The sequence below is a fragment of the Penaeus monodon genome, chromosome 24 (genome assembly GCF_015228065.2).
Source record: "Penaeus monodon isolate SGIC_2016 chromosome 24, NSTDA_Pmon_1, whole genome shotgun sequence".
Classification (NCBI taxonomy): domain Eukaryota; kingdom Metazoa; phylum Arthropoda; class Malacostraca; order Decapoda; family Penaeidae; genus Penaeus; species Penaeus monodon.
This window is the reverse complement of record NC_051409.1, coordinates 9079877-9080252: the sequence shown is the minus strand read 5'-3', so window position 1 is coordinate 9080252 and position 376 is coordinate 9079877.

Here is a 376-nt window from a genome sequence, read left to right as displayed (position 1 = left end):
TCCTTCACACAGAAGTTCGAAATACTTGACTCGCCTTTTCATATTTTAACTGTCTTTGTCAATTCAAAGCAAAAGTTACTCATCTTTACTTTATATTTCAAGATTCAGAAATTTAGAAACATGAAAATGGGAAAGATTCGCTGGCTAAAAATAAGTAAGTTGTAACAGTATAATTTTGTAAGGTGAAAGAAAAAAGGAAAAAGAAGATGATAAAAGTAGGCAATAAAAAAGAAAATGAACGAAACCCACAACAAGACGATGCTTATGGGATCACGTGCAAGAGAACCTTTACGGTTTCCGAGGGAAGTTCTAGGCACGTATTATGGAGCGAAACGCGTGAGCCTGCAAATTGCATGCACCGGGGTCGCTAGAAATT